Source organism: Gorilla gorilla, chromosome 2 (genome assembly GCF_029281585.2).
Source record: "Gorilla gorilla gorilla isolate KB3781 chromosome 2, NHGRI_mGorGor1-v2.1_pri, whole genome shotgun sequence".
NCBI lineage: Eukaryota > Metazoa > Chordata > Mammalia > Primates > Hominidae > Gorilla > Gorilla gorilla.
The window spans coordinates 99,083,561-99,109,531 of NC_086017.1; positions in this window are offsets into that span (position 1 = coordinate 99,083,561).

Genomic DNA, 25,971 nt, shown 5'->3' on the forward strand with positions numbered 1-25,971 from the left:
AGGGGTCCCAGGCTTTTCTTGCTGAGAGAATTTTTATTATGACATTGATCTTGTTACTTGTTATTGTTCTGTTTACATTTGGAATTTCTTCATGCTTCAATGGTGGTAGGTTGTCTGTGTTTAGGAATTTACTCATTTCTTCTAGATTTTCCAATGTATTGCATATAATCGTTCATAATGGCAACTAATGATCCTCTGAATTTCTGCAGTATCAGTTGTAATATCTCCTTTTTCATCTCTGATTTTAATTATTTGGGTCTTACCTATTTTTTCTTGGTCTGGCTAAAGGTTCATCACTGTTGTTTAATTTTTCTAACAATCAACTTTTTTATTGAGTTTTGTACTGTTTTCTTTGTTTTAATTTTATTTCTGTTCTGATTTTCATTATTTCTAACTTTGGGTTAAATTTGCTCTTGCTTTTCTGTTTCTTTCAGATGCATTATTAGGTTGTTTATTTGAAGTTTTTCTTCTTTGCTCATATAGGCACTTATAGCTATAATCTTCTCTCTTAATACTTCTCTTCCTGTACATCATAGGTTTTGGTATGTTGTGTTTCCATCATCATTTGTTTCAGGAAATTGTTCGATTTTCTTTTTAATTTTTTCATTGACTCCCTGGTCATTCATGAGCACATTTAAAAATTTCCATGTATTTGTATAATTTTCAAAATTCCTCTTGTTCCTCTTGTTCTTGATTTCTAGTTTTACTTCATTGTGATCAGGGAAAATACTTGATAATATTTCAATTTTTTAAAGTGTTAAGATTTGTTTGCAACCTAATATGTGGTCTATTCTTGAGAATGACCTGTGTCCTGAGGAAAAAAAAATTGTCTTCAGCAGCCATTGGATGAAGTATGTTGTAAATGTCTGTTTAATCCATTTGGTCTCTAATGCAGATTAAGTACAATGTTTCATTATTGATTTTCTATATGGACGGTTTGTTCAATGTTGAAAGTGGATGATGAAGTCTCCAGCTATTATTGCATTGGGGACTATCTCCCTCTTTAGCTCCAATAGTATTTGCCTTACATATCTCAGTGCTTCAGTGTTGGGTGCATATATATTACAGCTGTTATATTCTCTTGATAATTTGAGACCTTTATTATTATATAATTACCTTATTTATCTTTTTCTTATACTTTTTGTCTTGAAACCTATTTTGTCTAACATAAGGACAGCTGCTCCAGCTTTTTTGTGGTTTCCACTGGTATGGAATATCTTCTTCCATCCCTTTATTTTAAGTCTATGTGTGTCTGTATAGACGAAGTGTTTTTCTTGTAGATAACAGATCATTGGTTCTTGTGGTTTTAACCATTCAGCTCCTCTATGTCTTTTAATCAGAGAGTTTAGTCCATTTACATTCAGTGTTACTATTCATGAGTCAGGACTTACTTCTGTCATTTTGTTATTTGTTTTCTGGTTAGTTTGTGGTCCCCTCTCCTTTCTTTCCTTCCTGTCTTCCTGTTAGTGAACAGTGACTTTTTAGGGTGGTATAATTTAATTTCTTTCTTTTTATTTCTTATGTATCTACTGCATGATTTTCTGATTTGATGTTAACATGATTCTTACAAATGCTATCTTATAACCCATTATTTTGAGCTGATAACAGCTTAACACTGCTGGCATAAACAAAGAAGCAAAGTCAACTAATAAAAACCCTATACCTCAATGTCATCCCCAGTTTTTGTTACATTTTGTTGTTTTTATTTATATTTTATTGTATTGTCTGCATCTTAAAAAGTTGTTGTAGTTTTTTTTTTTGATTGGTCGTCATAGTCTTTCTACTTAAGAGTAGTATACACTTCACAGTTACATTGTTATAATATTTTGTATTTTTCTGTGTACTACCAAATGTAGATGATGGGTTGATGGGTGCAGCAGACCACCATGGCACATGTATACCTATGTAGCAAAACTGCATGTTCTGCACGTGTCCCAGAACTGAAAGTATAATTAAAAAAAAATAACGTGGAGATTACTCCAGTAATCAAAAATATCTGGAAAAGGAAAGTAATGGATCTGGCTTCATTTGTGAATTCTACCAAACATTTAAAGAAGAACTAAAATCAATCATTCTCAAACTTCTTCAAAGAAATTCAAAAGTAGGGAACAATCTGTAAACTATTCTATCAGCCCAGCAGTGCCATGATTCCAAAATGAGACAAATCCACTGCAGGAGAAAACTACAGACCAGTACCTCTTATGAACATTGATTAAAATGTCCTCAACAAAACGCTGTCAAACTAAATTCAGCAGTATATTCAAAGGATTATACACCATGACCAAGTGGGATTTATTCTTGAGATGCAAGGATGTTTCAGTATTTGAAAATTGATCAATACAACATACCACATTAGCAGAATGAAGGAAATAAAAAACACATAACCATCTCCATTGATGCAGAAATCACATTTGACAAAATTCAACACACTTTTATGGTTAAAATAACATATTAAACAAACCAGAAATAAAAGAAAAATGCATATATATATATATATATATATATATATACATGGTGCCATATATAAAAAACTCACAGCAGGCATCAAACTAAATGGTGAAAGACTTGAGCTTTTTCTTTAGGATTAGGAAAACAGCAAGGATGCCCACTTTAACAACTTCTACTTAACATATTGCTTGGAATCCCAGCCAGATTATTTAAAGAAAAGGAAATAAAAGTCATCCAAATTGAAAAGCAAAGGTAAAATTATCTCTGTTTGCAGATGTTATGATCTTATACATAAAAAATCCTGAAAATTTCACTCCTCCCCAAAAAATGGTAAAACTAATAAATCTGGAAAAGTGACAGGATATGAAGCCAACACTCAAAAATCAGTTCCATTTCTACACACTAACAATGAACAATTTGAAAGGAATCAAGAAAACAATTCTATTTATGATAGCATCAAACAAATAAAATACTTACTAATTAGCCAAAAAACTAAAGACTTGTACAATGAAAACAACCAAACGTTGCTGAAAGAAATTTAAAAAGACATAAATAAATAGAATATCTCATTTTCATGTGTTGGAAGATTTAATATCTTTAAAATGTCAATACTATCCAAAGTGATCTAAAGATTCAGTACAATATTTTCAAAATCCCATTGATGTATTTGTAGATATAAAAACAATTCTGAAAATTTTTACATGAAATTTCAAGGGACCTTCAACAGCCAAAACAATCTTGAAAAAGAAGGACAAAGCTGGAGAATTCATACTCTGATTTCAAAACTTACTACAAAGCTACAGTAGTCGAAACAATGTAGTTCTGTCACAAAGACAGGTTTATTGACCAATGGAATGAAATAAAAAGCCTAAATATAAACCCATGCATATATGGTCAAATGACTTTTTACAACAGGGCCAAAATTATTCAACAGGAAAAGGGCCTTCTTCTCAACAAGAGATTCTGGGAAAACTAAATATTCACATGCAAAAGAATGAAATTGGACCCTTACCTCCTACTGTATACAATAATCAACTAAAATGAGTCGAAGACCTAAATGTAAGATCTAAAACTATAAAACTCCTATAAGAAAATGTAAGGAAAAAGCTTTATGACATTGGATTTGGCAATGGTTTGGATATGACACCAAAGACACAGGCAAAAACAACAAAAATGTACACAAATCCGACTTCATGAAAACTTAAAAATTTTTGTGCATTAAAAGACACCATCAACAAAGTCAAAATGCAACCTACAGAATGGGACAAAATATTTTGCAAATCATATGTCTGGTAAGGAATTAATATCCAGACTATATTTCTAAATATATTTGTAAAATTCGACAAAAAAAAGGAAAAAAAGTAAAAATGAACAAAGAACTTGAGTTGTAACTTATCAAAAGACAATATACAAACTACAAATAGGGACATAAGATGCTCAACAACACCAATCATTAGGGAAATGCAAATCAAAATTACCATGAGATACCACCTCATGTCCAATAAAATGGCTAGTCTCAAAAAAACCAACCAACCAAACAACAACAACAACAACAACAACAAAAAAGAAAATAACTATTGTTTGGAGGATGTGGAGAAATTGGAACCATGGTACACTGTGGTGGAGAATGCAAAATGGTGCAACTGTCATGGAAAGCTGTATGACAGTTCATAAAAAAATTAAATCTAGAATTAACATACGATTCAGCAATTCTGCTTCTGGGTATATGCCCAAAGTATTAAAAGCAGAGCCTTGAAGATATGTTTGCACACCCATGTTTACAGCAGCATTTATCTACAATAGGCAAAACATGGAAGAACCTAAGTGGCCTTTGACAGACAAATGCAATTTTTTTTCTTTTTTTGAGATGGAGTCTCCTTCTGTCACCAAGGCTGGAGTGCAGTGGCACGATCTTGGCTCACTGCAACCTCTTCCTCTCAGGTTCAAGAGATTCTCCTGCCTCATCCTCCAGAGTAGCTGGGATTACAGGCATGCACCACCACGCCAGGCTAATTTTTGTATTTTTAGTAGAGACAGGGTTTCACCACTTTGGTCAGGCTGGTCTGGAACTCCTGACCTCGTGATCCACCCACTTTGGCCTCCCAAAGTGCTGGGATTACAGGCGTGAGCCACAGCACCTGGCCTGAATTTTTAAAATATAGTGTGTATACATACGTGTGTGTGTGTGTATACAGCACATATATATATATATATCCGTTGTTTATCTCTATATAGTGGAACATTAATAGGCCTTAAAAAGGAAGAAAATTCTGACTTATGCGGCAACATGGATAAACCTTGAAGACACTATGCTAAGTGAAATAGCCAATCACACACACAAAAATACTCTTTAATTTTATTTATATAAGGTATTTAGAGTAGCCAAATTCATTGAGACAGAAAGTAGAATGGAGGTTGGTAGGGGCTCAGGGAGAGGAGAATGGAGAGTAGTTTAGTGGGTATAGAGTTTCAATTTGTGAAGATAAATGAGCTATGGAGATGGGTTGTGGTGATGCTAACACAATAATATGAAAGTATTTAATACTACTGAAATATAGACTTAAAAAGTTAAGATGGTAAATTTTACTTTATGTGTATTTTACAACACTGATCAAAATTTGGGGGAAAAAAGTGTACCAGAGTTATACAAACATCCCTTTTAGCTATCATGCTCATAGATGCGATAAAAATGTTTACGTTAATGGAATTTTAATATTTATATTGGTGTTTCATCACACTTGAGTTACCATTATACTGTTTGTGTAAAAAATATGTCCTGCCTCCTTTCTTGAGATATGGACAGGGTCACTCCCTCTCTTTATTAAATTCTGCTTAAATGTTGTCTCCTTAGTGAGTTCTTACATGAACAACTTATGAAGAAGAATTATCTTCTTTTATCAGACCCCAAAGTCTCCTTAACTTTTATTCTTTTTAAGTAAAATATTTCATATTAAAACATATTAATCTGCTTACTTCTTCATTATCTGTCTCCCAATTTGACCATAATTCACTGAGGGCAGAAACATTGTTCCATGTACCTCTTGTCTCCTGCAGAGAGAGCAGGGGTTCAATACAAATTTACTGGACAAATGGATGAGTCACATAATGCACTAAAATGGCAGGAGCCTATCTCTGCCAGCTGTTAACATTTCGGAGAAAGGGGCATTTACTTACTAACAGGGTTTTTTGTACATAAGACATAGTCAATACATATCAGTAGAAAAGAATACAAGTGAAAGGATATTCTTTCAGAAATGTCTAATATCTTCCAGAGCTGAATTGGCAGGGGTAACAGTTTCAGTGACTGACATAGTTACAGATGGAACCTTTGCATAAGACAGTGAATGAAATAGCACCAACTGCAAGAAGCTAGCTCATTTGCAGTTCGTTGTTTTCATTAAACATACCCATCAATCAACTGAAACCAGCTGCTCAATTTTCAGAAACCATGGATAACATTTTTTACTGAAAAGGATAATGAACTTATGATAAAAATACATGTGAGCCTTTAAATCAGAATTACTCGGCTAAGCTTTTATTAAACTCACATAGATTTTTTGTTTTCATTTAACTTTTGAATTTGTCTTGAGTTCTAATAATCTTCAGGGGTCAGAGAAAAAGAAATCTTATTTTAGTGAAGCCTTTATATTCTGCTTCTGATAGATGAATACAGTTGAGGTAATCCTGAAGGATTTTTTTTTTCAGTTTAAAAATATGATTTTAATCACAAGAACGCATTTCAATCACTACTCACCCATTTGACTGAATTCATGCCTGACTGTAAACTACATGATTTACAGACCTCATAACTCAATCAAGCTTAGTCTTCTCACTACTCCTTAAGTGTGTGCCAACCACATTAGTGTTCTTTTAGTGTAGCTTTTCATCACATCCCAGATTCCTTAGGGATTTAGGATTTCCAAAATAATTTTCTATGACCAATTATAATGCTCAAAACAGCTCAATTCTCTCTTTGTGTGACACATAGAATTCTGTAAGTGAGGTTTGATCAGAGCTTTAGCTCTAAGTTTCTCCTGTAAAAGCTGACTTTTCATATTCACAAGCTGTGTGAGTAGAAATTACAGTGTCAGTTCTGTGCCTTGCTCTTTATTTATATGGTATAATAAATGCATCTGGCAAAAGCATTCAGAACTAAAAAGAAGCCTATTTTCTTACTCCAGACTTGGATCATCCATACATTAACCACTTCCTCCTGCTTTAGATCAATCCCTGCTATCAGAACACACCTTATTCAGTAGCATTAATTGGACATCTAGATGTGCCTTTTTCTTAAGCTAAATAATTCTGCAGTGTTGATGGTCCCTGATCTAAAACGGGACTCATTATGTTAATTTCAATGGGTAGGCTGCAGAAACCCTGTCTGTCTAAGCTCTATTCTAGGAATGGCTTGGTTTTAGAAATACATGACTCTACTAAAGTATGTCTGAACTCTTTCGGCAAGACATTTATCTGAAAGGAGAATACAAAGGTAAGCTTTAACTTTGTCATTATATTTAATCTATTAGTTGAGCACCTACAAATGTGACAAAACGAGCTCCAAAATAAATCATGCCTTCCTTGCCTTCAAGAGGTCAAATCTGAAAGGAAATATAGGTATGGAGGCAATAACTAAAAACAATATACAAAAGACACACACAAACATCAACAGGCATTGCAGAGGGTGTGCCGTTAAGAATGAGGTAGACTTCAATGCTCATAAAAAATAAAATAAATCATCCAAGCAGAAAGAATACAGTGAACAAAGATGTAAATATATAAAAGTGCACAGAAGGTTTGGGGAATAGAAAATGGTTCCATCTGGTCTATTGGTCAACCATTGGTACTCAGAGATTCTGGGTGGCAAATGAGCCTGGGTATCAATCTGTATCTACTCAAGTGGGTCAGAGATATTATAGATTAGATCAGTGGCTCTAAAATGTTAGTGTCCTTAAGATTAACTGACAAGTTTGTTAACATAAATTTTATGATTGATCCACAGAGGTCTTGTTTTAGTATGTTTAGAGTGAAGTAAGAACTATGCATATTCAATGAGCACCTCAGGAAATTTTGATTCAGATCGATACCACTCTTAGGTCTAGGCAAGTGGGGTCTCTGCTGCAGGTCCTCACATCAGAGGCTCCTCATGTTTTGGAATGCCTTTCTCAAAACTTTCTAAGCTTCTATCAAGTGCTTAGAATCAGCTGTTCTGGCTGTGTGGCACATACCAATACCCACATGGGCTTTGGTCTAGTTTCTCTGAGTCCTCTTCAACCCTTTCCCATAGTTATGGGTTCAACATATGCCCAAGGACTTATGAGATTGTTTCATGGCTCCAGTATTTCCTCCATGGGATCAGGTGAGATTGGGCTATGATCATAGAGATGGCACACTGATTTAGGTAACACTCACATTAGACATTGCACAAGTTTAGCCCTCTAGGCTACCTACAGCTCTGATACTTAGGCTTTGAGTTCTGTATAGACGTCTGAATCAGCTTTTGACTTTCTGTTGGCTGTCATCTATCTGTGTTATGTCCCCTTGCTCTGTAGCACCTAAGTGTGGCAGATATGGTTACAAGGATTCTCTATCCTATATTGTCATCACTACTAGAACCAAAGGAAGTTTTCCATTACCTTCACCAATTTTGTGTCGTGAGTCAGGCAGTCCTTCATTGGTAGCCATGCACTGCTCCATAATGTCAGTGGGCCATTCTGATTCATATTCTTTTTTGCTTCTGAGTGATTCAGTCACCTGCTGCTCCTCTAGGTTAGTCTTAAGCTATGTCAGCTGAGGGATGGAGATTCCTATGACTTCTACATAATTCGGGTCCACAAATGTTTGTTGAGTGCCTATTGTATTCTAGACATGGTTCTAGGTGTGAGAGCATAATGCTCAATTAAGTAATGACCGGTACACTCAAGGAGGTCAAAGTTTGTGACATGGACACATAAAATAAAAGAGTACCTGTTATTACAGCACATTCTAGAAGAATAGAAAGCACAAATCATTAGGGGAACATAGAAAAGTAAGTAATAATTAATGCCTGAACTTGCATTTAAGTCAACCCAGAATATGTTTTTAAGTAAGTATTCATTTATTCTTTCAAAAGGAACTATTTTGGTGCATGTCTACACTGTGCTCGATATTATACTAGTCACTGACAATGGAGAAAACTGTCAAAGAATGGCATGAAGGGCACACAATTACACACAGAAACAAGTTGAACAATAAATGAACCTTTCTTAGGCTGTGGTCTTCCTCAGGGATATGTACCTCATCTGTTGATAATAAAGGCAAGATTTTTATTTCAGATTTTTTGAATAAGTGAAAGGAAAAAGATTCGATGTTTTCAGAATTTAAAAAGGAAAGAAACAACAAACAACCAAACAGCATGTATCTCAGGCCCTTGAAGTCACTTTCTCCCTAATTACAAACTACCCACAACAAGTTTGTTTAGAGTTGATCCTTACTTGACGGATGAATTGCTTGTCAAAGCTTTAAGAAATGAAAATAATCTGAATGACGAGGAGCTGGATAAGATAGCATCCATGAATATAAGGTTCTCTATATTTTGTCATCATTCGTAACAGCAAACCTCTTCATTGAATCCTATACAGAGGCATACTTCTACATACTAACTCAGTGAGCTGTTGGTTTGTTATCATTCCAGCCTCATCTCATCATTAGAAGGAGTTATTCATTATGCTTATTTGTTGAGTTCCTGTAATGTAACACATCCTGTTTGCCAATTGAGATAGTGAACTCTGAAAATAGCAGCAATTATTATTCTTATTATTGTCAATATTTTATTATATATATAAAAGCACCTCCTGAGCTTAACATCACAATTATAAAAATAATAATTAATAGTATAGATTTTTGAAGCCATCTATTAATCTACATTGTGTTGTTTGCTAAAGGAGATCTTAGTGTTTGAAAACCACTGACTCGACCTATGTGGATGATTTAATTAGTACAGGGAGCAGTTGAAATGATATGAGATGAAAATTTTCGTTGCATCGAATTTGGCTACTTTGTGTCATCTCTGAAACATCAAACTGATGAACAATCATGTTACAAAACAGTGTATATTTCATTCCATTTAAACCCTGTGTGGAAACAAAAAATATGATAGTCAAAACATTTGTGAGGTCATTTCTTCAAGACACTGAAATGTGAAATCGGTTAATGGTAGTCAGTATTAAGTCTTTTTTAAATGACAATTACCATTTGAATACATATATATATATATATTCATTCTGATAGTGACTCTAGGTTTTATACACACACACATGCATGCACGTGCACACACATACAAATAGCATAATATAGGGTAAATATTTATATAATGCAAGCTTTCTAGAGTGCTATGTTATGCTGTCACTTCATAAAATACTTCTATTAGCTTGCATTTTGGACAAATTTTGGCTTCCTCTGTAAATGATATTTTAGTTGAGATAGTTTCCAGGAGGAAATTGAGTTCCATAGAATTCTGTCTTTGAACTTCAGCTTCAAATTAGTCATTACCAACAAGTATAGAAATCAGTGCACAGAAATCTCAATGGCCTACATATTATCACTTTCAGGTATTTTGCCATGAAAAGGTACATCTGACTACCTTATTCCAGAACACTTTAAGACATATATTTTTACCACGTTAAGACATGTAAGAATCATGTGGGGGCCTTTGAAATACAGAGATTTCTAGCCTCTGCAGAGATTGTGATTTATTTAGTGTGGAAGGAAAGCTCTAACAATACTCAGCCACACTCAGACACATTGCCTATAGAGAGGAGACCTAATGATTAGAATCTAAAATTATAGTGTCTCTTTATATTTGATAGTGATTTTTTTTCTTAATTATATCTACATCAATTTCATGGTCTCATTAACTTTTGGATCAGTGATCTTCAAAGTAAAATGCAGGTATTTGAGGAGCAAAGATATTAGATTGAAATGTAGAAAAAGTATTAGAGCCCAATTTATTTTTAAAAATTCATCCTTTTTTAATTTTTAATTTTTTACCTTTTGACTATGTTGTATAATATAAAAATATATAAGTAAAATACTAAAACACCAAAAGCAATGGCAACAAAAGCCAAATTGACAAATGAGATCTAATTAAACTAAAGAGCTTCTGCACTGCAAAAGGAACTATCATCAGAATGAACAGAAACCTACATAATGGGAGAAAATTTTTGCAATCTATCCACCTGACAAAAGGCTAATATCCAGAATCTACAAGGAACTTAAACAAATTTACAAGAAAAAAACAACCCCATCAAAATGTGGGTAAAGGGTATGAACAGACGCTTGTCAAAAGAAGACATTTATGCAGCCAAGAAACATGAAAAAAAGCTCATCATCACTGGTCATTAGAGAAATGCAAATCAAAACCACAATGAGATACCATCTCATGCCAGTTAGAATGGTGATCATTAAAAAGTCAGGAAACAACAGATACTGGAGAGGATGTCGAGAAATAGGGATGCTTTTACACTATTGTGGGAGTGTAAATTAGTTCCACCATTGTGTACAACAGTGTGGTGATTCCTCAAGGATCTGGAACCAGAAATACTATTTGACTCAGCAATCCCATTACTGGGTACATACCCAAAGGACTGTAAATCATTACTACTATAAAACACATGCATACATATGTTTATTGTAGCACCATTCACAATAGCAAAGACTTGAAACCAACCCAAATGCCCATCAATGATTGACTGGAAAAAGGAAATGTGGCACATATACACCACGGAATACTATGCAGCCCTAGAAAAGGATGAGTTCATGTCCTTTGTAGGAACATGAATGAAACTGGAAACCATCATTCTAAGCAAACTAACACAGGAACATAAAACCAAGCACCATATATTCTCACTCATAAGAGGGAGCTGAACAATGAGAGCACATGGACACAGGGAGGGGAACACCACACACCTGTCCGGGCCTGTTGAGGGGTGAGGGGTTAGGGAAGCGATAGCATTAGGAGAAATACCTAATGTAGATGACGGGTTGATGGGTCCAGCAAACCACCACTGCACTTGTATACCTATGTAACAAGCCTGTACATTCTACATATTGTATCGCAGAAGTTAAAGTATAATTTTTAAAAACTGCAAAAAAAAGCTATAACTTTTATAAATATGTATACATATTCCCATATGTATATAAAATACCCAAAAATTTCAGAAGTTTGAAAATTACTGTTTCTAGGTTACTGCCAATCTGGATTATGAATCCATAATAAACAAAATACAAATATGAGATCCTCAGTACAACAAAAGTGTTGTTTTTATCTTACACAATGTCTGCTATAGATGTGAGCACCTCTCCAAGGCAACTGTCCTTCACACAGCAACTTGGGTGGAAGGGTCAAGCATTCAGTAACTGCTTCATTATAAACACATGGCCTCAGGGCAACACAAGGCCTCAGGGCCTCAGGGAAACCTCAGGGGTCTGGGCAACAGGGAAAGAAAGAGGGGAGAGTTGTGCATAAGCTCTTTGATAGAGTTTGGTCGTGTGTCCCCGCCCAAATCGCATATTGAAAAATAATCCCCAATGTCAGAGGTGGGGCCTGGTGGGAAGTGATTGGATCATTGTGTGGATTTCTCCTTAATGGTTTAGTACCATCTCCCATGGGACCGTCCCCATGGTAGTCAGTTCTCCCGAGATCTGGTTGTTCCCCTCACTCTCTTGCTCTTGCTCTGGCCATGTGATAAGCCTGCTCCCACTTTGCTTTGCCTTCTACCATGATTGTAAGTAAGTTCCTGAGGCCTCCTCAGAAGCTGAGCAGTTGCCAGCACCATGCTTCCTCTATAGCCTGTGGAACCATGAGCCAATTAAACCTCTTTTTTTTTTTTTTTTTTTTTTTGAGACGGAGTCCCGCTCTGTTGCCCAGGCTGGAGTGCAGTGGTACAGCGGTGCGACCTTGGCTCACTGCAAGCTCCGCCTCCCAGGTTCACCCCATTCTCCTGCCTCAGCCTCCTGAGTAGCTGGGACTACAGGGGCCCGCCACCACGTCTGGCTAATTATTTTTGTTTTTTGGGGTTTTTTTTTTTTTTTTTTTTGGTATTTTTAGTAGAGACGGAGTTTCACCGTGTTAGCCAGGATGGTCTCGATCTCCTGATCTCGTGATCCGCCCGCCTCGGCCTCCCAAAGTGCTGGGATTATAGGCATTTCAACCTCTTTTCTTTATAAATTACCCAATCTCAAGTCCCGTGTCTTTTATAGCAATGTGAGAATGGACTAATACTCTCTTAAAGTCACATTTTGTCGGCAAAGCAAAGTCCAAGGCCATGACTTATTGTAGGGCAGTGGGGAATTGCAATACTCACATGTACAAGAAATATTGGTAAGCAAATCTAATATCTACTACATAATTTAAACAAATTTTAATATTTAATACAATTTATCCAGTTCTAAATATTACATTGTAGTTGTTCAAACACAGTAACATACCTGCATATCAGTGCTGATCATAGAACGACATATATGTTTATATTATTACAAAAAATATTTTAGTTAATATACCACTTTTCACAATAGAGCCTATAAGTTAAACTTCTGCTAGCATATATTTCTTTTTATTTGAAAATCATCCTTTGATATAACATATCATGTTATCTAATGCAAAGGAGTAAAGAATATTACTTTATCTGGATAACTATTACACATAATGTAAAAGCAGTTGAAAACTAATCATTTTCAGCATCATTATCACATTAGGTATTTAAGTTGGAGGGGAGGAAATATGATTACAGAAAAACCTGAAATTTTGGCATTCCTGTTCCACAGAAGCAAGTGAGGTATTTAAATTATTTATTTGCTTAATTTAATTTAATTTAATTTTAGTATTATTATTATTGAGACTGAGTCTTGCTCTGTTGCCCAGGCTGGAGTGCAGTGGCGTGATCTCGGCTCACCGCAACCTCTGTCTCCTGGGTTCAAGCGATGCTCCTGTCTCAGCCTCCAGTGTAGCTAGGACTACAGGTGTGTGCCAACACATCTGGCTAATTTTTTTCTATTTTTAGTAGAGACGGGGTTTCACCGTGTTAGTCAGGATGGTCTCGATCTCCTGACCTCCTGAGTGCTGGGATTACAGGCATGAGTCACCACGCCCAGGCTAAATTAGTTTTAAGAACAAGCAATTCACTGGTTTCTATGCCAAATTTCATCCACTTGAAGGGACTTGGCTTTTCACAGCCAAGTTTTAAGCATGAGGAAATTATAACTGGAAACATATTGTGTCCTCTGATCTTTGAGGTGGCAACTTTTCCTACAAAACTGGGTGGGAGATTGATCTCTTTCTTTGATTTTCTATTTTTCTTTTTGCTGAAGAATTTAAATTTACTGTATTTTAACCAATAGTTTAAAAAAAATTGCACAGCCTCAGTTAAAAGAGCATTGCTTCATAACTACATAATAGCTTCATCAACAAATAAGAGTCTGTTTCCTGCAATGAAGCCACAAATATGTTGAAAGGCCCCAGCTTTCTGCAGGATGTACAAAGATGTCCTTTCGAGTCACTTTTGGACTATTTTCCTTCTTTGTGGTGGCAGTGGTTGTCTGGATGCATGGGTGTACATTTAAAACACATCTTACAGATTTTTAATAATGCATTCTTTGGGAGGAAAGAAAACCAATTTTTTCCTATGCCGTGAGCACTTAAAGCACTTCTCTGATGACTTATTGGTTTTCTTTAGCAATTGAAGATTGAGTGAACAGGGAAATAAAGAGGATTTTTGAAGGAAAGTAGAAAAAAGTACCTAAAACTTTTTATTATTATCAGGCTTATTTTATATTCATTTCTTGTCAGTGCCACAAAGTCTTTCATAGCCAAGTTAAAATCTCAACTGGAATTTATCATAGTGAATTAAAATATGTCAAACTGATTTATTTTGAAAGCTTTTCATCTGGTGATATTAGGTCCATAATGTTTATTTGTTAATTCACTCCCAATTTCCATTTGATATATTCAGTGATGGTGTGTTTCCAGCTCTAATTTATTATCATCTCAAAAGAAAAAAGAATTCTTTCAGGTCAGACTTTCTAGGGGGCAAGTATCTTGAGTATTTTCATGACCTACTTATACTGATTATATGATTAGATGATGACTTTGGCAAATTTTCCCTGGAGAGTTTCCTTCTGATCTGTGTCTTTCACAGCAATTTGGGTCTGTATTACAGCAAACACATCTGATCCATTTCTATTGTTCTTTGTTTCAGGAGTAGGTTTCACCTTCTTCAATGATATCATATAGAGGATAGTATCAATATGTTATGAGCAGTTTTCTATGTTTACCTTACTGTATGTCTAAAATGGATATTTAAACAAATCAATGTATTCATTTCAATGTTTTTAAGCTTATCATAAAATCCAATCCCTTTTTTCATCTAGTAAATATAAATTTTATCTGTTTGTCTCTAAGCTAGATTATAATTTAAGCATAATAAACGCATAAATAGGTAAAATAAAATAAACAGGTAAAATCAAAGGTTTGGCTGAAATTATTTCTCATATCTCCAAACTCTTACATTTCATATTGTGTTATTTTAAAATCATTAACGATGATTGCTTTACCAATTTTAAGGAACTTTTTTATTATGGATCCTTGTTTTTAGAAAATATATTCCTTAATAATCTAAATTACTCAAGTTTAAATACATCATTATTTTGTACCATTTTAAAAAATACTAAGTAATAAATAAATTTTAGAATTCTTAAACCATATACTAGATCACATCCCTTTTCTTAACCCCAAGAAAAAAATAATAATTTCTCAATTTTTCCAATGTTTAGACTCTTAGCAAAATGCTCTTTTTGTGCCATTTTCAGTTTTTCTAATTTTTTTTCTTAATTTGTGATCTTCAGTCCTGTGTGATCACTAGGGTAAAAAAGACAAGTGCACACTTCTCAGCACCTATGCTCCAATACTCTAATTTTTGCATGGCAGCCTCTTCTACAGGACCTTTAGCTCACTGGTTTTTAAGCATCACCTTTACCTCACACCTCATATCCTGGAAAAATCTAGCAAATTGAACAGGCAATATCTTGCCCACCCCCTTGGAGAGTTTTTATAACTTAATAGAGAAAATATATAATAAAATTGATCCTTGAGCTTATATATCAAGAATAAACTCTCACAAAAATCTCTCATTCAACAGATAAATGTGCAGATTCAGAAATAACAGAAGGGATTTCAGGTTCAGGAAGGAATTTGACTTTGGAAAGCCTCTGAATGAAAGCTTACCGTTTCCATAGACCTTACTTTGCAAGATACTTCATGAGGAGGGACATTGATTACACTGCAGCACATACAATGGCCACCAGAATTTATCCCTCTTCACTGCACACTCAGTTCAGCCCAAACTCAGGGAACATTCACTGTGAGTCAAGTACTGTCTACACATTACCTCAGGTAATGCTCATATCAGCCCTGTAAAATCCATGTCGTAATTATCATAAGTTCACATGTGAGGAAATAAATATTTACAGGCATGACGTTATCCAAGGCCACACAACCAGTATGTGACAGAATTGGAAATCAAACCCCAGACTCATTTGACTGCAAAGTCAATGTTTCTACCCTGTAGGCTCTACTGTCTTTGCTTTATGACTGCTTTATGTGCTACATCACATTTATCCCTCTCATCCTGGTCTTCCCCATTCAGATCAAGGGATACTCCTGGGAATTTATTATTTAGCATCTCTACTTGTTGAATTTCCCCATGTTTTATGAAAATGAACTAAAATAATTGTTTTAAATTCCCGCAAGTTTATTGTTTCTTCTTAATTTTTGTTATTATTATTTTCTGAGATGTAGTCTCACTCATCAGCCAAGCTGGAGTATAGTAGCACTATATTGGCCCACTGCAACCTCTGCCTCCTGGGTTCAAGTGATTCTCCTGCCTCAGCTTCCCAAGTATCTGGGATTACAGAGAAGCCTTACCATGCCCGGCTAATGTTTGTATTTTTGTTGAGATGGGGTTTCACCATGTTGGCCAGGCTGGTCTCAAACTCCTGACCTCAAGTGATCTGCTTGCCTCGGCCTCACAAAGTGCTGAGATTACAGTCTTGAGCCACTATACCCGGTCAAATTCGAAATTTAAATTAACACAAATTCAAATGTTAAATATCAACTGTTGAGATAAAGCAACTAAAATGTAATTGTGTTAAATTTTAGCTTTTTCAATAAAACAACAACAACAAAAGTGACATAAAGTAATTATTGATTGCAGAGTACACTATCTCCTACTCTCAGGAGACCTATTTCAACTAGGAAGTGTAGTTCTTGCTCAGATTAAACCCTTCTCCATTTTCACTTATGAATATATGTGATTTGAAGTCAATATTGTCACAGACAGGATGTCTAATATTTTCAGGATTGTGTCTTGATATTTTACACTAGACTCAAAGCATCTGTAAAGCAATATGAAGTTTTAGATACTACATGTGTCTTTCAACCCTGCCTGCCTTGACTACCCAGGGTCATTGCAAAGCTGTCCTCTCAGTTCCTATGGGGCCACTATTATAAATTAAAAATTAGAATAATTATTTCACAACAGAGGAGATAGAGAGTATACCTCTAAAGAGCAATATTGTTCTTTTTAAAAATTTATATGGCTTTAAAGATATTTTAGTTTCGCTTGATGAATTTCCCTAATTGATCAGTAACCAAAAGATCAAAAGTAGGTCCAAATAATTTTATGATGCTGAACAGTAAGCAAAATTGCAAAATATTTCTTCTTGGCTGCCAACTTTTTCTTTGTTTTAGGACTGTGATGCAGCTCCCAGTTAAAGCATCCTGGCTTTTTTTTGAAAGCTACTTATTTGCTTCCTGACTACGGTCATGTGCTTTCAATTTCTTTTGCATTTTACCACTTACTTTCTACAGCATTCTTTTATGGATGAATGACTGCCTGGCAAAATAGAAACTGAACCACACTATGTAATTAAGTTCTTTGCACAATGGAAGTTAGTCATCGACACAATTAAACCACTGGCTTCAGGATCCAGCGCTGAGGGAAAGAACAGCACAACCAAAGAGTATTCATTTCAATAAGACTTTCCTAAATCGTTGAATTGAAGAGTTCTGCCTGCTTTTTTGATGTCACAAGAATCCAAAGCAAACTCTCTTTCATAAACTGAAAAGAATTCATGTCATATAGTATTTTGTTTTTTCTATGTATTTTTTAAAGATTTTTTTTTACTGTTTCTGAACTGTTAATAGAGATTTCAGAATATTGGTGGGAAGATATAATTTAAGGGATTATTTTCTTGTTAAAGCCTAGAAAAACTGTTCTAAAACATAAAATGTAGTTTTTGAAAACAGAATATTTAAATGTTTTTCTATTTTAATATAAAGTATGATCCAATAATAAATACAATAAATACAAAATCATTAAATAGATTTTAATATGTTTCAGTTTTTTAAAATATAAGTAACTTTTAGAGTTAGTTAAGAATGTTCTAGGACTGTTTTAACTTATTATGTAAAATTCAATTTCAAGTGATGACCAGATATGTATCTAGATTAAAAGATGTAATAAAACAGCTATTAAGTTGCTAGAAAAGTATTTTTTAAAGAAATTTTTTAAATTGTAAGTATGCTTTTAAAAAAAAATTTGGAATGAGATATGAAGATAAAAATCTTGAAGAGGAAACTATCAAAGGTCAATTGAGTTAATAAAAAGTTTCAAATTGCTCTTTGCCTTTTGATCATATTATTGATCAAAAACACATTCATAGAGTCTAGCTGAAGCACCTGTGAAATCAGATAAAAGCGCAAAATATAGAAAATAATCCCACAACGGCACAAAATTGTGATAACATTCAGTATTTCTGTGACTGCAATTGCTATTGATATGTTCAAGAAATACATTTATGTAAAGAATGAGTGTTATATGATCTTATTGTTTGTAAGTTAACAGGAACATTTCTTCTTTGATATTTTGCTGTAAAGTTTTCATTACAGTAACTGGCATGTTTAGACTTGACTACACTCAAATGTGTAAAACTATAAATATCCAGAGAACTCCAAAGAAATTGGAGTTGCAATTAGCGTTTCTGTTGCAACTAATTTTTGTGATACTAGTTTTTGACTAGGCATTTATTTTTCCTTTGACGGAGGGTTATAAATAGTTTCTAGTTGACAGTAATTAAATATGGTCACTTGAGTTACTCCTACAACTAATACACTATTTTATGAACTTGAATTTAAGGACGACCACTAAATTCCTGGCAGAATAGTGGAAGAAATAAACAAACATGTCCAAGTACAGTCTGACTTTGGAAAACTTGTTTTTTTCAAATTGCCTATGATCATTTCCCATCCACCTCCCTCTGATTGTGCCATCCTTAGCTTTTCCCATGGGACATTTAAAAAAATGTTTCTTCCCCCTTAAATGTTGCCATTCCCTCACAGAGCTTTTTCTCAGTGTTTTGCTATAGCTATTTTCTCCAATGAATTTATCTAATAATGCACTGGTGAATACCTGTTGGTTAATACACTGACTCTTTAGGAAAAGCAGGGAAGGCATTGTTATACCAGAGAGAAAAGTTTCTTACACACATATGAACTTTCAGGTCCTCAGTGTTGTTGGATATTTTGAGACAAATTTTTCCTTTCACACATATGATGAAGGCAGCCACCTGCTTGACCTATATCAGGAAAAGGCAACATCTGGCCTCAGGGTTAATATTATCATCGTCTAACTTGGTTTACACAAGGTTGTAGTATTCTGAGTCACTGAAGGACAGTGTGGAATGTACCGTTAACTATCATAATCAAGTTAGAGAGTAACATAAGTGGGCTGTCAGAAAGAACTAGGATTAAAAAATAAAATCTGCATTGTTTAAAAATACTGGCAGCGTGGAGCTTATTGGTTTTGTAGCTCAAAGAATTTTCAAAAGATTAACTAGTTGGGAAACGGGTTGGAATGCTGGCAAGGGATGGTCATGGAAAGGAAGCAACTTCCCATGTGGGCTGGGGTTTGGTGAAGAACCCGAAATCAGGAGTAGATGGTGGGAAGAACACCAAGGGTGTGCCAGCCTGGGCTTCTACTGACTGCCCTCCCAGGTCTTCTGTGGTCTCCAGTGGAAACACTGTCAAAGTATGTACGTGGGCTCTCACAGGAATTATTTTATGTGAGATGATTTTCAGTTCAATATTCATTCCTTTATATGCATCTGCCCAAAAAGTTATTATTAAGTGATTATCACCTATCACCTAAGATGTGAATCTTGATGTTTACAAAGATGTAAGAATCTACGTAAAGGGAGAAATAAGTACCCAAACAGTACAAAGGGCTTGGTGAGAATATAGAAGGTATGTGTAATATAAACTAAGAAGCTCAGTGAGTTTACTGAAAGAGGAGACTCCTCAACAGTAAAAAAAAAAAAAAAAAAAAAAAAAAAAAGATTAAGATGAAAAAATATTAGAAGTTTCCAGGTAGAGCATGAGCAAGGTCCGGAGGTGATGATTGAGCTCTTCAATACTTTAGAATCATACACAGAGTGAGAAAGAGGGCAAATGGCCATCTGACTTTAAAGGACATCTAATGTCTTGAACATAAGTTTGGACTTTATCCTCTAGGTAACAAGGAAACATTGAAGGATTTCAAGCAGAGGGGTGACACCTTTAGATTTGCCTTTTAAGAAGATTGTTCTGGGCACAGTGAAGAAAATTATTTGGAAAAGGTCAAGATTAGAGGTAGCTAATCTTGCCAGCTCAGCAGTTGTGGCAGTTAGAAGGATAAATGGCAAAAATTTATTGTTTATGTAAATGGTGACCATGAAGATTTTATACTTAATGTCATGAATTCTCATGTTTATTTAAATATCATTCAATTATTTAGCCTTTCCTGCTCCCTTTTAAACTTAACAACGTGTGATATCTCTTTTATTGTTTTAAATTAACCAAATTTCTGGACAAGGAATATAATGGACTCTGTCAGAAATTAATAAACTTTTATCAAGAAAATATTATTTTCACCAAACAAGATATTTTCACCAAACAAGTAAACAAGAAATTCAGAAATGAGGCATCAGGTTCTAAATACCTTTCCATAACTAATTTTCATTATGAGATTTTATAAGATTTTTTTTCTTTAAAACCAGTACCCAGGAAGGGTTCAAGCTAGTGCAGGTTGCTACTTCATTTTAAGGGTAGTTTGACCATTTTTACAAAAATATATTAATAAAACACTCAACTCTTCCCATTTCTACAATCTATCTCTGCTGAACAGACTTTTCTCAAATTAATGGAAGCTTTATTTACAGAAATAAAATTATTTTAATAAATATAAGAGGACATTGATATGGACATTTACAGAACATTAATTGGAACAAAAATCTGGCATATTGTTAATAAGAAATCAAGATGTGATACTCCTAGAGGGTAACCGAAGTTCTGCTTCTGTTAGTTTACCTTATGTGAAAATCAATAATTCTAAATTTTACATGTGAACCATATTTATTGATAGGAGAGCCTGGACATAAAGCCAGAATATGTGGGTCTAAATTTTAGTTTTTTCTGCTGATTGTATATAAAAGCTTGTCCATATTTTTGAGAATTTAGGTGAGATAAACTAGATCAAGCTTACCTAACCCACAATCTATGGGCTGCATATGACACAGGATGCCTTTGAATTTGATTTGATTCGAATTGGATTTAAAAGACAAATGTGTAATCTTTCTTGAAACATTTTGAGTTTTTTTTTTTTTGCGTTTTTGTTTGGTTTTGTTTCAGTTCATCAGCCATCGTTGGTATTAGTGTATTTCATGTGTGAACACAGACATTTACTTCCAATGTGGCCCAGGGCAGCCAAAAGATTGGACATCCCTGAACTAGCTAATACCTAAAGGTTTTTTAAGTTCTAGATTACTGTGAGTCTTTAGTTCTAATCATGTATAAATTTATAAACACATATACTATTTAGTAAAATGCAACAATGAAATATTTATAATCATTGATACCTGTTTTTATCACTTAATATTCCATCTCAATTTTCTTGAAATTATCTTTGCTCTATTACAAAGTCAATTTTTTCTCATTCATTCTTAATCATCTAAGACCATTTTTATTTAGTTGTGCATAAGTATATGTATATCAGCAATTCCAAATGTTGAAATTGAACTTATTCTATAATGTAGCAAAGTAACACTAGTCTTTGGATTTGGGGGTTGGTTTATTTAGATAAAAATAAAATAGTTGTAACAAAATATATACATTAAAAACCCACACCATCAAGACTGAACTTCATGAAATTCTTTTTTTTATTTTTTTATATTTTTATTTAATTTAATTAATTAATTTATTTATTTAGAGACAAAGTCTCACTCTGTCAAACAGGCTGGAGTGCAGGGGCATGATCTCGGCTCACTGCAACTTCCGCCTCCTGGGTTCAAGTGATACTCCTGCCTCAGCCTCCAGAGTAGCTGGGATCACAGGCACGCACCACCACACCCGACTAATTTTTGTATTTTTAGTAGAGATGGGGTTTCACCATGTTGCCCAGGCTCATCTCGAACTTCTGACCTCAGGTGATCCACCCACATTGGCCTTCCAAAGTGCTGTGATTAAAGGCGTGAGCCACCGAGCCGGGCCTAAACTTCCATGAAATTCTGAAGATCTTCAAACCCCTTCATATATGTTACATAACACAATTATTAAAGATATTTAAATTTGACAGATACTCATTGTATGTTTTTTATTAAAATCACAGTTTTTAAATGAAGTTTCAATTGCACATTAGAGGTCTATTACCCAGGAAAATATCGCATCATATTAATAGAAATCTTTTAAGTGCAAACTTATTCTCAAATCAATGAAATAGCGGTGAATCTGCCTTAACTGGCTATGACCTAAGTATTCTCTTTAAATGTTACATTTTAATATTTTTTTAATTGCAGAGATTTAAACTAATGCTTTGACAAATTTTTTTCTCAAGACGACGTAAACTTTGATGACTTGTTTCCACAGGCTTAGGAAATATAAGAGCTTTAGATGACAATTTTATCTAGACATAGGCTGCTTATAAAATGTCATTTGCAAGCTACATGCTGGGATATATTCTGTCTAGTACATAGAATGCTTCCACCGGTTGAGCAATGTGTGTGTTTCAGTAAGAGTATAATAAAACATTTGAGAGTTTGTGACAGCTAAAATCATGACCAAGATAAGTTAATCATTTTCTGTGATCCTTAAAGCCAAAGTTTCATGTGCATTTCAAAAATATACGTGTGTTTTGGAAAAGGTCATGTTTCATTAAGCAAAATATGAACATTTTGATAATGTTCACTATTTTTAAAAACTGCAACCATATTCCCTATGATTCCCTCACTTTAGCAAAAGTAATTGTGTCCACTATCTCTTCAACCAAACATTACTATTGTCATTATTTGAATTGAATAAGAATGTATCAAGTACAAAGAAAATATAATCAATGGGGGTATTATGAAATATAGATGTCAAAATTCATATGTTCACTCTTGAAAATTAAATTTTAGGTATATAGATGGAAATGTTTCAGTGTTAAATCAGTTTCTAAAGCATCATAGATTTGTCAGAAGGCCTCACTGGGACATAGGTGGGGTGCATGCATGTGTGTGTGTGTGTGCGTGTGTGTGTGTTTCAGTGATAAGTTTGTGTGTGATTTCTGATTATAGAGTTTGAAATTTTTTCATTAAAACTTTTTGAACCAATACTAAAAATTGGAAATTTTCATATAACAATCTAGATGTTATTCTCTTTTTGAAAACCAGAAATAATGAGGAGATGCATAGAGGCTTTAGTTTGACACTCATTTACATTCATTTGAGACCTATAAATAAGCATTTGAGTTTCAAACATAGTTTTAGGCCAACTCAATGGGTTCGTGGCTTCTTCTTACGTTAGGCCCCAGAGATAGTGTAGAGGGGTAATTCAACTGTACAAAATAGTGGAATTTATATAGTAGCGGAAGCAAAGAGAATAGATTTTAATTTTAGTTATGCTTATACAGATTACAGGAATTTCTTGCTAAATGTCAGAAAACAGTTTCTGAAAATTAGACAACCTTCATGAATGCACTAACCTGGAGCTTATTTTATCCTATTGTAAGTATAAGAAATCATAACATGCCTTGTGCACTCAATATGTCTCATTTATTTTATGAATCATTATGCAAGGTTTGTCACATCTGTTTTAACTGTTATTTTTTTTATTTCAGTAACTTGTTTCTAATAGATAACATTGCTTTGTGGTTAAATTTGTCAAAAGTGCCATTATTGTACATCCAAAGTAGGTCTTCACTATAACAGACTATGATGATTATAAAGAGTAATGCAATAATGAAAGGAAGACTTTGGAAACATCATACACAACATTAGCTATAATTTTCTATTTGAAAATCCAGAATTATTATAAAAAGGAAAATTTGACAATAAATTTTCTTAGAAAACATTTGAGAGAAAGCATCTATAAGTAGCCATTCAGGAACACGGAAATTTTATTTTGGAGGGCAACACACTTTAAATTTCTTTGCTAGAAGATTTTCCAATTTTTATATTTGCTTTTGTAAGCTGTAGTAAGTGGAAATTTTCTCTCTCTTTTTTTTTTTTTTTTTGACCATGGCAACAAAGGGCAAGTTCTATTCTAACCTTAGGCAATAAATTAGGATTGGAATTGTTCATACACTTTGCTAATGAAAACACTGAAAAATGTATTAACAAATATCTCTGAACCTTAAAAATAATCCTTCCTTCCTTCCTCTCCCTTTTTCTTTTTTCTTTCTCTTTTTCTTTCTTTCTTTCTTTCCTTTCTTTCTTTTTTCTTTCTTTCTTTCTTTTTCTTTCTTTCTTTCTTTTTCTTTCTTTCTTTCTCCCTCTCTCTCTTTCTTTCTTTCTTTTTCTTTCTTTCTTCTTTCCTGCTTTCTGTCTTCTTTTTCTTTTGTTTATTCTTTCTTTAGAGGGAGAGAAAAACAGACTCTGTGTGTGTTTGTGTGTGTGTGTGATGTTTGTAGTTATGCAATAGTCTAATACTCATTAGCTAGGTAGTAGTGTTGATACATAGTTTACCACAGACACTATTTCAAGTATTCAGGAAGCATAGAAAGTACATACATACATGCATACTTTCAAAAAAATCAATATACAAACTTGCTGGGAAAAAAAATCATGTTAGCTTTGTGCTATGGAAATTTTTTTCAGAAAGAATAGGAAATACACGCACATACATACACATTTAAGACAGTATTTCATTGTCGGTTTTAAGATAATAATAGGAAACATAATTTTATGAGTCATAGTCTGCTTGGCTTTAATCCTTTCAGACATTGCAACCATTTGATTAAGTGCTATATGAGCTTTCTCCTCCAACACTCTCAAAGTGTCATCTGTCATAGCCTTGCTGTCACAGCTATAAAATATGACTGTCTAATGATATTAGAGCTAAGAAATATGATTTTGGGTTTGGCTTTTCAGATCACAATGATTCCTTACTGTAAGCCATGTAGCATGTTCCCAGTGTACATAACGGAAAAGGAGATATTAAATTGAACACATAAACATAGCAGATTTTGGGGGGAAAGACTGTAAAAAGTAACATTATTTTACGGTTAGACATATTCAATCCAAAATCGCATGAAAATAATAACCTATTGTCCCCAAATTTTATTTTTTTCTAAGAACATTCCTATAAATTTATTATTTTAAGGATATGAAAAATTATATACATAAGCTAAATCACCTGATCAGAATATTTGCTTGAGTTGTCTATATTAATATTGTATCTAGATTTGTTATTATCTGGTCCCTAAGAATATCCTAATATGTTGCTGACACTGTAAGTGTCAACTAAATGTGGAGCATGATCTCATGGGATTTGTGATAAGAAAAAATATTTTCTATTTCCTGTTAAAATATATAATTCAGCTGTGTCACTATGTCTTATTGGGCAAGTTACTTAACTTCTCTTTCTTATTGTCCTTATGTATAAAACTATGATTTCAATATTTTACTAGCAGATACTAGTGTGAATTAAATTTAAAAAATACATGTGAAAAAATTAGGAGAAGTCTTGACTCATAGAAAGTGTTCAATAACATATAGTTATATTTATCATTGGGAATATTGCTGAAAACATGTGGTAAACCTATTCCTGTTCATATACAATGCCATAATTTAGATCTGTAATTTGGGAACTTTGGTCCCATACTTCTAAAATAATTAAACAACTTGTAGAGAATAAAAAGAATATAACAAAATTAATTGAGGAGATTAGGGTACATCCAAGAATCATTGCTTTGGTTCATGGAGCTTTATGAATTATGAGATATGTCAAAGTAGACAATAAAGAAATGTGAAAAGTAGAAGTACCCTAAAAGGCAATAAAGATGACCATTAGGGGAAAACATAATATTTTGAATGGATGAGGTTTAGCCAGACTATTATATGTGGAAAGTATGGTGTATTGTTTAGCAAACAACAACTGAGAAGAGTGTACAAAACTCAGATGCATAGAATCTGTCCTCCAAAAAT